Source organism: Arvicola amphibius, chromosome 9 (assembly GCF_903992535.2).
Source record: "Arvicola amphibius chromosome 9, mArvAmp1.2, whole genome shotgun sequence".
In the NCBI taxonomy this organism is placed as follows: domain Eukaryota; kingdom Metazoa; phylum Chordata; class Mammalia; order Rodentia; family Cricetidae; genus Arvicola; species Arvicola amphibius.
The window spans coordinates 19242948-19256655 of record NC_052055.2 but is presented as its reverse complement, the minus strand read 5'-3'; the positions used below and the strand labels follow the sequence as shown (position 1 = coordinate 19256655).

General features: G+C 39.7%; 1 protein-coding gene across 2 annotated transcripts in view; it reads left to right on the top strand.

The window, feature by feature from the left end:
• Zhx1 (zinc fingers and homeoboxes 1) overlaps positions 1-13708 on the top strand; it is a 32528-nt gene that overhangs the window by 373 nt on the left and 18447 nt on the right. The window contains exons 2-3 of one of the 2 annotated variants that reach the window (XM_038341753.2): positions 5957-6182; positions 8880-8993. The gene's annotated coding sequence lies outside the window, so the exon portion shown is untranslated. The remainder of the gene's footprint in view (positions 1-5956; positions 6183-8879; positions 8994-13708) is intronic. The other variant, XM_038341752.2, reaches the window with a different exon arrangement.

Below are 13708 nucleotides of genomic sequence, written 5' to 3'. Positions count from 1 at the left end.
CTCGTGGCGGCTGGGGAAACCGAGAGGCGCGGGCGCTGGCACGGGACGGGCAGCCCCGGGGCAGAGATCCCCCCACCCCCGCCCCAAGACCCAACCCCCAGCGTTGGGGCGCGCGGCATCGGACCCGGAGGACCGGGCCTGTCCCACAGCGGGGAGGCGCCCTCGGCCGGCCGACTGCTTCGCTGCTCCCGGGCGCTCTCGGGGGTGTCAGAGCGAGGACGGAGCTCGGGGCGGGGGTTTGGGAGAGCAGTGAGTAACTTGGGGGTACTGAGGGGCTGGGGTGCCGGTCTCCCTGGGGGAGGACGCCTCTGGGACGGCGGACCCTAACTCCGGTTCGGCCTCCGGAGGCGCGGGGCTACCTCGTCGTCGGGGACGCGGCGCAGCCCCTCGGAAGAGTCAGCAGAGGGTCTCCTGCTGGACGGGAGTGCGCTGGCTTTGGGGTCGGAGCCACGGGAAACCTCAGCCGGGGAGATTCAGAGCTGCATCCCTAAGAAGTATAGGGAAGACCAGGATTTTAGGGGAGAAGTTAATGAAAGAGGGCGGAAACACCCTGTCTCTTTCTGTAGAGGTACGGGGAGTGCATGAACTGGGTTGGGGGGTGATGGCCCAGATGAATCCCCAAGCCGTGGGACTTAAAGGGAGTTCAATCTGCTGATTCCTTGAGGGAGATGAATGGCTAGGAAGAGGAAATAAAAAGAATTGGGGTCTGATGGTGGGAAGCCAAGCCCTGACCAGAAGCTCTTCCCGGTGTATTCACACCGAAGTTCCAAGTGAAGGGGCTTGCAATTCTTTGTTCAGGTACTCCAGGGGTACCAGGAAGGAACGAGCAAAACCCAAGGAAAAGATTCTGTTTGCTGTCCTTAGTTTAGGATCAAACCTCTGGGAAAAGCAATTGGGAAACTTGACGTAGGGAAGAAGCGGGGCTGGAGTAGAATACCACAGCACTTTTCTATTCCCAGACCTTCTTTAAAAGACAAAAACAAACAAAACCGGGAAGGGCTACTATTTAGGAGGAAATTATAAGAAAGGCTGATTGAGAATTTGTGACGTGATTAGGGTGGGATTCCATGTAACTCGAAGAAGCAATTCTCTCAGAGGTCAATGTGATAGCCAATGAAAATCCATAAGAGCCCGTCCTCCCCCAGGAAGAATGGGTGCGTGTTGCGGGGTGATAGACGTACACATTTTTGTTTGTGGTGCTTGTCAGTGTATCTCAGTCTTTGCCCTAAAGCTTTAATTTGTGTGCTGTAGTAATTATCTGTTTCTTTATAAAAATTGCCCTGAAATAGTCATTATTTTAAACTGGTAATGGGGACTGCTAAAAGTTTGTTCTAACAGGGCTTTTGGCACGTAGATTTCAAGTTCTAAAGAAGCGATTCTGATTCCAGATTTAGTGAAGGGTTAGGGTGAGTGCTGCCAACTACAGTAGTTTGGTAACAGGGCATATAAGGAAAAGGACATCCGTGAACGTTTTTTCTCTTGGTTTCTCTCCCCTTCCTCCAAGCATTTTAAGGGTATGCAGACCAATTTTAGGCAAGGTAAAAAGTATTATCTTCGATTTTGCACTACGCTTCAAAACATAGCCTAGACTGGCCTTGAAATCATGGCAGTCCTCTTGCCTCTGCCTCCTCAATGCTGGGATTGCAAGTGTGTACCACCATTTCAGCTAAGCTTAGATACTAATAATTTATATTTATTATTGTCTGCATCTATGTGCTGCAGTTGTGTGCCCATCCTACTGTATGCATGTGGAGGTCAGAGGACAACTTTCAAGAATTGCCTCTCAATCCACTGTGTAGGTCTGAGGACCAGACTCAGGTTGTCAGGCTTGATGGCAAATGTTTTTACCTACGGAGCCACCTCACTGGCCCTTAGATTTTATATATATATGGATTACCTCTTGACATGTTTCGTTTGGCTGCTTAGATTAAAATGATAAAAAAAATCAACCCTAGTGACTTGGATAACTGATGAAAGTTGTGATTCATACAGATGTCCTGAGCCATTCTTGTATTCTCAAAAGAGCTTAATGTTTTTGGTGGAAATGTTTTAAAGATGTAGGTCGAGTATAACTAGCTTATGGCCCAGCATCCGGAACATTGCTCTGTGTGCTCCTCCTTGGTCTCCCTGCAGTCATACAGCTCTAGTGTTCTACTCAGTTCTGAACAGATTAGTCTGGCAAACCAGAGAGGCATAGATGCCAGATGGTTTGAAAATATGCTAAGGCTGAAAACATAAATGTGTCTGCATCGAAGATGCTCATCAGTAGTTTCATCTCACTAACAGCGGAGCTTGCTTTTCACTGGGTGGGAGGGTAGGACATGAAAGGTATCACAGTGGTTTCGCCTTTCATGGTTCTTGCTTTTGCTTGGAAGGAGCAGCACTTTGCTTTTCTCTAACGTGGTTAATAGTGTAGATGCGGAGGCTTGTTTCAGAGTTTTTCTGTTTTTTTTAATTCACATTCAGATGGAAAGGTGATGTAATGAAATATTTTATTTTTTTATTGTCATGCACTCTTTTTTTTTTGGTTTTTTTTTTTTTTTTTTTTTTTTTGAGACAGTGTTTCTCTGCAGCTTTAGAGCCTGTCCTGGAACTAGCTCTTAAAAAATTACCGTATTGTTTGTGTTTGGGTGTTTTGCCTACATGTGTCTGTGCGCGATGGTGTGCAGTGCCCTCAGAGGCCAGAAGAGGGCGATGGATTCCTTGGAACTGGAGTTACAGACAGATGTGACCCACCATGTGGGTCTTGGGGATCCTTTGGAAAAGAAGTCAGTGCTCCTAACTGCTGAGCCCTTGCTCCAGCCCAAACATTTGTTTTTACTCTGCTTCTTAGTAAAAAAAATATGCTTAGTCCCCACATTATATTTTTTTACATTGAACGGAAGATGTTATAGTTGAGATTTACTTTACTCTAAGTTATAGTTTAATACTTAAATAAAAATCCTATTAAAATAATTAAATTGATCACAAATGCATTTGAGGAAATAGCTTTTTTTATTTTTTACCATTGTAGATTTGGGTTCCTAAGACCCTGATTCTTTGAATCTTAAACATGTTGAAAGTTCAGTACTAAGCTAGTTTTAAGTAAGCATTGTAGTTAATGCAATTATTCAGGAGGATGCTTGGATTGTTGTATTGTTTAGGATAATAGCCAGTATTACCCATATTTGTGTGTGTGTGTGCATTTGTATGTAGGTACATGTAGAAGCCACAGGTCAACATTGGATGTCTTTCTCAGACACTCTCTACCTTATTTTTTGAGATACAGTATTCATTGAACCTGGAGCTTGCTGAATTGGCTAGGCTGACTGACCAGCAAACCACAGGGATCCCTTGTTGCCCTCCAGTGCTGGGACTATGGTGTACCTTATAGTGCCTGGTTTTACAGAGGTGCTGGGGATGGAGGGCAGATGTGCATACTTGTGCAGGAAGCACTTTACCGACACAGCCATCTTCCCAGCCCTATTATACATAAGACAATCACTATAATTGTTTACATTATCGAAGCATAGTTACTTTTAATTTTTCCAAAAATAAAGTTCTTTAAATTTATCCTGTGCAATCTTAAAAGTAATTTAAATTATATTTACTTTTAGAGCTTTGATACTGGCTCTTGAATAACAGCTAGTGTTTTTGTAATATCACTGTAATATCTTTGTATCCTTGTTGCTCTGATATATCCTAGTCATAAAAACCAGATTTGCCTGAATAAAGTTGGTGACTTAGATACGAATCAAAATGTAGATTTAAGTTTACATTTTGGAATCTATATTTTATAAGACTTTTATATAAATATACAAAAAGTTTATGTACTTATCGGGTTTTGTTCATTAAATTTTATCTATTTATTTTAGTTTTTTACTTTTTGAGCAGTCTCATTGCATTAACTCAGGAGTCAGGAGAACTTTAAAATTACAATGTAGGGGCTGGAGAGATGGCTCAGCAGTTAAGAGCACTGATTGCTCTTCTAGAGTACCCGGGTTCAGTTCCCAGCACCCACATGGCAGCTCACAACTGCCTGTAACTCCAGTTTCAGGGGACCAAATACCCATGGCAAAATAACAATGCACATAATTTTTTTTTTTTTTAGTATACAGCTAGCCAAAAGAGGGCACCAGACCTCATTAAAGATGGTTGTGAGCCACCATATGGTTGCTGGGAATTGAACTCAGGACCTTTGGAAGAGCAGGCAATGCTCTTAACCACTGAGCCATCTCTCCAGCCCCACCAATGAACATAATTTTAAAAATAAATAAAATTACTATGTTACCCAAACTTGTCTCCAACTTTTCTCAATAAATGCTGGGATACCACGACTGGCTCAGGTTTTGTTCTTAGAAGGTAGTTAATATTGACATTTTATATAATCAATATTCTTTTTAAAAAGTAATTATTTAATTTTTTATGTACATTGGTGTGAAGGTGTCAGATATCCTGGAACTGGAGTTACAGGCAGTTGTTAGCTGCCATGTGGGTGCTGGGAACTGAACCCAGGTCCTCAGGAAGAACAGCCAGTGCTCCCAACTACCAAGCCATCTCTTCAGCTCCATATCATCAGTATTCCTTAATATATTTAAGAGTCATGAAAACACATGCACACACACAGAGCTATTTATTTAATTATATGTACCTTTGGCCTAATGATAAATTTTACAACAATAAATTTTAGGAAACAAATATATATGGGCTATTTCAGAATGAAGTTTGCTCAAGGAAGTCAGCTGAATAAATGTTTATTTCTCTGTGTGTGGTTTTTTTTGTTTGTTTGTTTTGTTTTTGTTTTTCGAGACAGGGTTTCTCTGTGTAACAGTCCTAGCTGTCCTGAAACTAGCTCTTGTAGACTAGGCTGGCCTCCAACTCACAGAGATCCACCTGCCTCTGCCTCCCGAGTACTATGATTAAAGGTGTGCGCCGTCACCGCCTGGTTTGTTTCTGTGTGCTTTTAAGACATAGCCTTGCTATGTAGCTCAGGCTGGCTTGGGACTTCTAGTCCTGCCTCCTGAGTGTTGGAATTAAAGATATATGGCTAAAGTTTGAATACCTTTTTTTCCTTTTCTTTCCTTCCTTCTTTCTTTTTTTCTTTCTTTCTTTCTTTTTTTTTTTTTTTTTTTTTTTGATGTCATGTAGCCCAACCTGGCCTCAAGCTCCATATGTAGCCAAGGAGGACATTAAACTGATCTTCCCGGTTTCCCTTTCTAAAAATTCTAGGGTTACAGTTGTGTTCTGTGAGGCCCAGTTTATGCTGTGCTGGGGATTGAATCCAAGGCATTGTGCATGTTGAGTGCTCTAGTAACTGCATCCCTGACCAAATGATTTTATAGTGTTTTAATTATCATTTTTAGACTTAGAATTTTAAAAATTCATATCAGGGCTTTTTAAAATACAGCATTAAACAGTACCTATAGATATATATTTATTATTTAAAATAAAGGCAGTAAGATGGCTCAGTTGGTAAAGACACTTGCTGTATTTGTTTTTTTTTTTTTTTTTGTTTGTTTTCGAGACGGGGTTTCTCTGCAGCTTTAGAGCCTGTCCTGGAGCTAGCTCTTGTAGACCAGGCTGGACTCGAACTCACAGAGATCCACCTGCCTCTGCCTCCCGAGTGCTGGGATTAAAGGCGTGCGCCACCACCGCCCGGCCAAGACACTTGCTGTAAAGCCAACCAGATTTTATCCCCAGAGCCTACCTACATGGTAGATGGGGAGCAGACTCGCAGAAGTTGTCCTCTGCACCATGGCAATGCCATCCTCCCAAATAAGCTAAGTAGTAAATGATAGCTGTCATTGGTTTTGAGTGATTTAACATTTATTACATGATTTAACTCTCCCTTTTCCTCTTCCTAAATATGTATTTCTTTCTCCTTTTTGATTGTTATGGAAGGGATTAGGAAGCTTTGATTGTTTGTAGATATTCATTCATAATTATGCCTTCCTGCTGTCCCTAAATCCTTTCACAGCCCAATTTTTGTGAAAAAGAAGGTTGTTAGACTGACCAGGTGGCGGTGAAGCACACCCTTAATCCGGCACTCAGGAGGCAGAGGCAGGCAGATCTTTGTGAGTTCCAGACCAGCCTGGTCTACAGAGTTCCAAGACAGCCAGGACTACACAACTCTGCTGCTCCACCCCCACCCCACAAAACCCAAACCACTTCACTGGGCTTGGATTGTATGTGGAAGTGTAAAGGTTAGTATGTACAATTTCTCCTCATTACTGTAAGATTATTTATGAACCTGTATAGGGAGTTGTTATGACATATTCATATTGCATATTATTTGTCTACTGTTAAAACAAAGTTGTATTAATATATCAGGAATATAAATAGGGAATACAACATACTGGGTGACCATTACCTAGATTTTAAAAAATTTTATAATTTAATGGCTCTGATCCAATTTTAAACAAAGGCTTTGTCATATAACTTGTCAGTAATACCTCAATAAAATCCAAACAAACTTCATGTGGTCTTACCAGTACCAGAAAATGGTCTAAAAACTAAGCCTATTGCTTCTCCAATCCTCACAGCAGCGTGGTTTGCAAAGCACTATCATCTGCTCCACCGAATGGATGAGGAGGCTGAGGCAGAGCCTCTTGTCTAAAACCGAGCAGGTAGTGAGCAGCAGTGTTGGGATTTGCATCCCGCTTTTTCCAGAGCCCAGGCTCTTAGGTCTTTATATCTACTGCCAGAACAGCATATTCTTTTTTATTATATAATATATGTGGTCAAGCTCTTTATTTCTGAAACACACTCACCCTAAATTTAAAAACATACTCTGAATTAGAGAGAAATGTCCTCAAGGAATCTCTGTATGGGAACTGGAATGGCATCAGACAAATGTGGTTTTCATTCAGAAGAATCAAAGCGTGCATCTGTTGTGCCTCTTTTGCTCTGTGCCCTCACGTGTCTTGGCAGCTCATCTCAAGAGACTCTCATTCAGTAAAACATTTTGCCCTTTCGGTGTGATTTAAGAATGAACTTTACTTGGTTACCAATTTCCTACAGTATTCCTATACTTTTGAAGATGACCTCCCTCTTTGCAGCTGTTTTTTATTTTCTAGTCCCTGTCCTGTAGATGCATGTTAGGGAGTGGCTGAATATGGGAATATTAGAAAACAAAATTGTAGGGACCTAAACTACAGAGCGAATACAATGCCTCACTAGGTCTGCCAGGAAAATGCTTTTTTACGTTTCATGAAAGTAGTGATGTTATTTGGCCTAAGCTTTTACTCAATTTATGAGTTTTACAAGTAGGTGTTTTGTGGGCTGTGGTAGTGCACACCATTAATCCCATCACTTGGGAGGCAGAGGCAGATCTACAGAGTGAGTCCCAGAACAGCCAGAACTGTTACACAGAGAAACCCTGTCTGAAAAAAAATAAAAACAAAACAAACAAACAAGTGGATGTTTTAATATATTTACATTATTATTATTGCTATTATTGTTTTGGTTTTTCGAGACAGGGCTTTTCTGTATAACAGCCCTGGCTGCCCTGGAACTCTGTAGATTTTTGTTTGTCGAGACAGGGTTTCTCTGTAGCTTTGGCTCCATCCTGAAACTTGCTCTGTAGACCAGGTTGGCCTTGAACTCACAGAGATCTGCCTACCTCTGCCTCCAGAGTCCTGGGATTAAAAGCGTGCACCACCACCGCCCAGCTATTATTTCTTAAGAAGACTCTTTATAAGCTTGTATATAACATTAGCAGGAATAAGAAGGTATTTGAGAAAATAAAAAATGATTTTCTGTTTTTTTGTGTTTTAGAGTAACTGTGCTTTAAGAACAGCAAAACATATTTCCACCCTCAAAAGTACTTCTGTTATTCTCATAAAAGAAGCAGTTGTAGTTTTTATTAAAAGTTTCCAAGTGGATTAGGTACTCTTGGAAATAGACCAAACATTTTTAGAGATTAGTTTGAATTTTCAGAGAATGATAAATTAAAATATTTCTTTGTATGTGACAAGGTCTCTGACTAAGTAACTTTGGATAACCTAGAAATCGTTATGTAGACTCAGCTGCCCTTGGACTCAAAGAGATCTGAGTGCCTCTGCTTCCCAAGTGCTGGGGTTTAAGCCATGCACTACCATGAGGGGCAATTCAAGTTTTTATTTGTTTGTTTTGGTTTTTGGATATAGGGTTTCTTTGTGTTACAGCTCTGGCTGTTCTGGAACTCACTTTGAAGACCAGGCTGACCTGTCTCTGCCTCCCAAGTGCTAGGATTAAAGATGTGCGCCACCGCTGCCTTGCTAATTCTGATTTTTTTGATTTTACAATACTAATACTTGACAACACCTAAAATGCTATTTTGTGGCAACTTTCTAATTAAAAACTCTTATGACTTAAAAATGTCCTATTAGGCTCATGGATTTGAACACTTGGGGTAGTGCTATTCTGAGAGGTTGTGGAACCTTTAGTAGGTAGGGCCACTGGAGGAAGTGGGTCTCTGGCTTTTATGTAGCCCAGCCAGCCTTCCTGAACATTTCTGGGTTCATGAATTTGTGAGCAAGTCTCTTCATGTGCCTGTAGCCATGGATGCTAACATTCCTTCACCACCGTAAAACTGAGCCAAAATAAGTCTTTTTCTTTCACGCTGCTTCTGTCACTAATCTTGTCACAATAGAATTTTGGAATTTTATTAAAAATAATATAATAGTTACTGAGTTATGTATAAATAAATTTTTAAAGCACCTTTAAAAATTTGCCTTTCATATCAATATTGATTTCAGCATTTATATATATGCATATATATGTATATATATTAATTTTTATGAGGAAATGTCTTCCTCTAGAATTAAAACATCTAAAAAAACCCTAGACCTAAACTGTAATAGTTAATAAGTCTAAGTAATATCTAGAAAAATAAAGTAATAGTATATTTTTCTTTGTAGGAGAAGACTGCTAGCTACTTTGGGACTATCTGTGATGATGGCCTGAGCCAAGTACCTCATTTGAAGGGATAACCTTCCGCTTTAATGAACAAAATTCTGAGGAAGCTATGGCAGGTATGTATTCATTATTCAGGGATGTCAAAGCCCCAGTATAGATGTACTCACTGAAGAGTTCACAATACTGTATTTGCTAATGTTTACAAAGCTGCCTCTCCTCTAGATTCCAGGGGATCTTATGCCTTCTTTTTGCCTCTGGAGAGAGTGTGTGTGTGCGCGCGCGCACATATACACAATCTTTAAAAAAAGAGCCAGACTCTCTCTCTCTCTCTCTCTCTCTCTCTCTCTCTCTCTATATATATATATATATATATATATATATATACACATATACATATATATTTCTTAAAATAACATCTGAGGACTAGAGACTGGCTCAGTGGTCACTAACTGCAGCCAGGCATGGTGGCACACGTCTTTTATCTCAGCAATTGGGAGGCAGAGTCAGGCAGAGCTCTGTGAGTTCAAGGTCAAACTGATCTACAAAGAGTTCAACCAGGACTACTTAGTGAGACTCTGTCCCAAATTCGCTTCACCAAAAAAAAGAGCATTTATTATTCTTCTAGAGGAAAGGAGGGAGTAGGAATGGGAATAGCTATGTAAAATGAGAAAAATTGTATTAAAAACTTATTTATTTGTGTATTTTATGTATATGAGTGTTCTGTCTTTATGCACACCAGAAGAAATTTGATCCCATTATAGATGGTTGTGAGCCACCATGTGGTTGCTGGGAATTGAACTCAGGACCTCTGGAAGAGCAATCAAGTGCTCTTAACTGCTGAGCCATCTCTCCAGTCCCGTAAGTTATTTTTTGAAGATTAATGTTGTGTGTGTGCCTGAGTATATATGTGCACTATGTGGGTGCAGGCCTGTGCAGCCCAGGAGAGGGTGACATCCCCTGGAAGTGAAATTACAGGTAGTTAGCCGGGCGGTGGTGGCGCACGCCTTTAATCCCAGCACTCGGGAGGCAGAGGCAGGCGAATCTCTGTGAGTTCGAGGCCAGCCTGGTCTACAAGAGCTAGTTCCAGGACAGGCTCTAAAAAAGCTGCAGAGAAACCCTGTCTCGAAATACCAGAAAAAGAAGAAAAAAAAAAAAAAAGAAATTACAGGTAGTTGTGAGCTCCTTGCCATGAATGATAAGAACCTAACCTGAGGCTTCTGCAAGAAGAGCAAGTGTTCTTAACTGCTGAGCCGTCTCTCTAGTCCCTCATAACACATCTTATTTAGGGTATTTACAATTTATTTTTCAACCAATATTTTCCAAAATCTGCCATGTGTCAGGCATTACACCAGATACTCTAATAATGTAGTACAAAGACAAAGGAGCATAATCAGAGAAGGACCTTTAATGTGGGGAAATTGATCTAAACATTTTACTGCTCTGTTGTCTATATTTAAAAGATAATCAGGCATGGTGCCTTTAATTCCAGAGTTTGGGAGGCACAGACAAAGGGAATCTCTTGTGTTTGAGACCAGCCTGTTCTACAAAGCAAATTCCAGGCCTGCTAGGGTTACATAGTGAGTCCTGCCTTAAAACAAAAACCAAAACCCAAAAAGAAACAAAAACTCAAGGCCAGTGAAATGGCTCAGTCACTTGTAAATCCTGCTGGCCTGAGTTTGATCTCAGAGACCCACACTGTAGAAGAGGACCACTCTTGCAGGTTGTCCTTTGACATTGATATATTTCTGTGGCACACATGCTCACAGACTGAAATAAAGAAATGTAGTTAAGGCAGTTAAAAGCAATGACAGCTCTTCCAGAAGACCTGAGTTCAATTTCCTGCACCCACATGGCAGCTTACAACTGTCTGTAACTCCAGTTCCAGAGGAACTGACACCCTCACACAGGCATACTTGAAGGCAAAACACCAATGAATATAAAATAAATCTTTAAAAAAAAGAAACGCAATTAAAAAATAACTTCAAGACATAAATACCTGAAAATATATTGTCAATATTCAGGCCACTGATAATAGTGAATTATAATTATGCAAATTAGACATATACTTTTATTTATAGTAACTGTACTAATTTTTAATTATTTGACTGTACTTTACATTCTAATATATTTTATCTAATTTTGGCTTTTACAGGAAACATTGGATTATATGCTATAGGCTTGAAATAGTTTAGTACAGTTGTTCAGTGTTATTTTAAATATATTTTTAAAAAGATTTATTTATTTATTATGTATACAACATTCCTTCCATGTATGCCTGCAGGCCAGAAGAGGGCACCAGACCTCATTACAGATGGTTGTGAGCCACCATGTGGTTGCCGGGAATTGAACTCAAGACCTTTGGAAGAGCAGGCAGTTCTCTTAACCGCTGAGCCATCTCTCCAGCCCCATTTTAAATGTTTTTTAAAGTCAAATAAATATATTCTCAGTGTAATAGGTAATAGTTGCCTTATTTTTTTTTATTTTATTTATTTTTTTTTTTTTTTGCTTTTTCGAGACAGGGTTTCCCTGTAGTTTCTAGAGCCTGTCCTGGAACTAGCTCTTGTAGACCAGGCTGGCCTCGAACTCAGAGAGTTGCCTTATTTTATAAACAGGGACTATCATGGACACATGAATGATTTTCCAGCTTCTTAAAAGTTGTCTTTCTTAGATCTAAGGATAGCATTCTTGTGTGAAAGACACAGCACACCTTCCTGCAAACACTGGAAAACTCTACAGCAGACAAGCACTTTTGGTTACACTCACACACTATCAACAAGTCAGTTTTCACGGTAGAGTCACTTTATGTCACTCATGGCACACCTCCCAGCCTCCCTACCTCCCTACCTCCCTACCTCCCTACCTCCCTACCTCCCTACCTCCCTACCTCCCTACCTCCCTGCCTCCCTGCCTCCCAGCCTCCCTACCTCCCTACCTCCCTACCTCCCTACCTCCCTACCTCCCTACCTCCCAGCCGGCAGGTGCAAACTGGGCTCTTAATGTCCTAGAGAGAGTTTTCTTGGCCAGTCTGCGATCAAAGCTTTCTAGCAGGACCCTGTCCAACTTGGATTCTTTAGTCTTTAGTGTCATTAAGGTCCATTCTCCGTTTGAACAAAACCAGGTAGCAATGAGAGTTTCTTGCCTTCCAGCCTTCATTAGCATTAGCAAAGGGACCCTCTGAAATTAGCCTTCGCCTGTGTCCTATCCATTTCTGTCTTTCTAGTCACTTTAATACTGGGCTCCTTTTGGTTTTGACATTTTCTTGAGGTTTATCTTCTTGGCAATGATTCTAATTGCCAGTAATATTAAAATTTTTTTTTGGATTGTATCTTAGGGTTTCTATTGCTGTGAAGAGAAACCATGACCATGGCAGCTCTAATAAAGGAAAACATTTAACTGAGGTAGCAGCTTATAGTTTCAGAGTTTCAGTCCATTATTATCATGGCAGGAAGAATGGCAGCCTTCAGGCAGACATGGTGCTGGCTATGTCTTGATCAGAAGGAAACAGGACACTGAGCGAAGAAAGCATAGGAAACCTTAAGGCCCACCCCTACTGTGACAGACTTCCTCCAACAAGGCCATCCCTACCTCAACAGAAGCTTATGGGGGCCAATTACATTCAAACTACTCCAGACTGTTACACATTTGTGTTGTCAAATTCTTGATTTAATATTTTTAAGATTGAACTAGTAATTAATATTTTTAAGAATTGTAAAATTGTTTACATTTTAAATGGGAAACCACTTTAAATATATGAAGGCCTGATACCTTTCTGCAGGTCTGTTTGTCTTTCTTGTTTAAATACTTTTTGCCTTAACTGGATCCCACTATTCTTTGTATATTGTTTTAAACATTTTGTAATCTTACCAGATTTGTAATTTTTACTTTGGATGTGAAAGTAAATCTTTTCAGCGAGCCAAACAGAGTTCTGACTCAGAGAAAAAGTAAAACTAAGTGGAACATAGAATCCTGAGAATTTTCTGGAAATCTATATGAATGAAAATTCCAAAGGATTTCTAGTGCATATAATTTTGCTTAAGACAGTTTTATTGGGCTGGAGAGATGGCTCAGCAGTTAAGAGCACTGGCTACTCTTTTAGAGGACCCAGGTTCAATTCCCAATGTGGAAGCTCACATCTGTCTGCCACTCCAATTCCAGTGAATCTGGCACCTTCACATTGACATATATGCTGGCAAAATACCAATGTACATAAAGATAATAAAATATCTAAAGAAAGTTTAAAAAAGACCTTTTATTTATTTATTTATTTAGTTGTAAATAATAAATAAACAAATATTTATTGTATAAGATAAATATAATAATAAAAACTAAATGCAAATAATAAATTTTTTAGTTATAATTTGTTTATTTAATAGATGCTAGATAAAAATTAATTTGAACGTAACAAATTATACCACCTTCTAAAATATTTTTATTTGATCCACATTTGGTATAAAATATTTTTATTCATATATAATCTTACCAAAATAACATCTTTTGTGACTAAGTAGGCCATCATACTATTATCTGTTAATCATTTAATTGAAATACAAGACAAAAAAATGGGAATTCAGTGCAGCTATGACTTTGTCTAGTTTATAAACATTTTAAGAACATTTAACATTTTTATTAGAAGCATAGAATTTAGCTAAATTTTACATTTAGTTAATTTTAGTTTAGTTAATTTTTTAATATTTATTTTTATTTAATGAATGTGAATATTTTTCCTGCATGTATGTTTTTACACTATGTGTGCATCTGGTGCCTGTGGAGGCCAGAGGAGGGCATTGGATCCCCTGGAACTGAAGTACAGATGTTTGTGAGTCTCCATGTG